Source organism: Penaeus monodon, chromosome 21 (genome assembly GCF_015228065.2).
Source record: "Penaeus monodon isolate SGIC_2016 chromosome 21, NSTDA_Pmon_1, whole genome shotgun sequence".
Lineage (NCBI taxonomy): Eukaryota > Metazoa > Arthropoda > Malacostraca > Decapoda > Penaeidae > Penaeus > Penaeus monodon.
In genome coordinates this window covers 41936503-41936989 of record NC_051406.1, presented here as the reverse complement: position 1 = coordinate 41936989, position 487 = coordinate 41936503, and the positions used below count along the sequence as shown (strand labels likewise).

The 487-nt window shown below is 37.0% G+C and overlaps 1 protein-coding gene across 1 annotated transcript in view; it reads right to left on the bottom strand.

Moving 5' to 3' along the window:
- The window catches only part of LOC119586503 (myocyte-specific enhancer factor 2-like), a gene marked incomplete in the record, with an annotated part of 157797 nt that overhangs the window by 72437 nt on the left and 84873 nt on the right, over positions 1 to 487 (bottom strand). Inside the window, 1 exon segment of the mRNA XM_037935246.1 lies at positions 111 to 170.

Sequence of the window (487 nt, the reverse complement as noted above, 5' to 3'; positions counted from 1 at the left end):
CACACACACAAAACAAAATCAATAAAAAACACGGTAGCAAAAAGAAATAAAATCACAATAAAAAAACACAAAAACATACAAGAACACAAAAAATATTAAACACAACTTACAGATAACGCAGGTATGGTGTCCTTGGTTTAGGCAACGAGCAGAGAGGAGACCCTCAGTGTCTGAAATGAAAAACAATAGGGAATTAGCACATGCTTTTTACAGTTTTTAAGGACAATATAGACCAGAAATACGTCCCGACGATGCTTTGACGGCGCTGACAGTATAAGAATAAAAAGACTATTAATAAAAAATATATACAATCGAAAGTTAAATTGCACGAAAGGAAGACGTTATTTCTGAGACAGATTATGATGTGGCTTCGATCATCTCCTGAAGACGACAAATCGCCACGGTTAAATTCTGCAACCGAAAATCAGTTAACGGCCGGTGGTCCCGTTTTCACTAGCACTTCTTCTTATTCCGAAAACAGATCCCG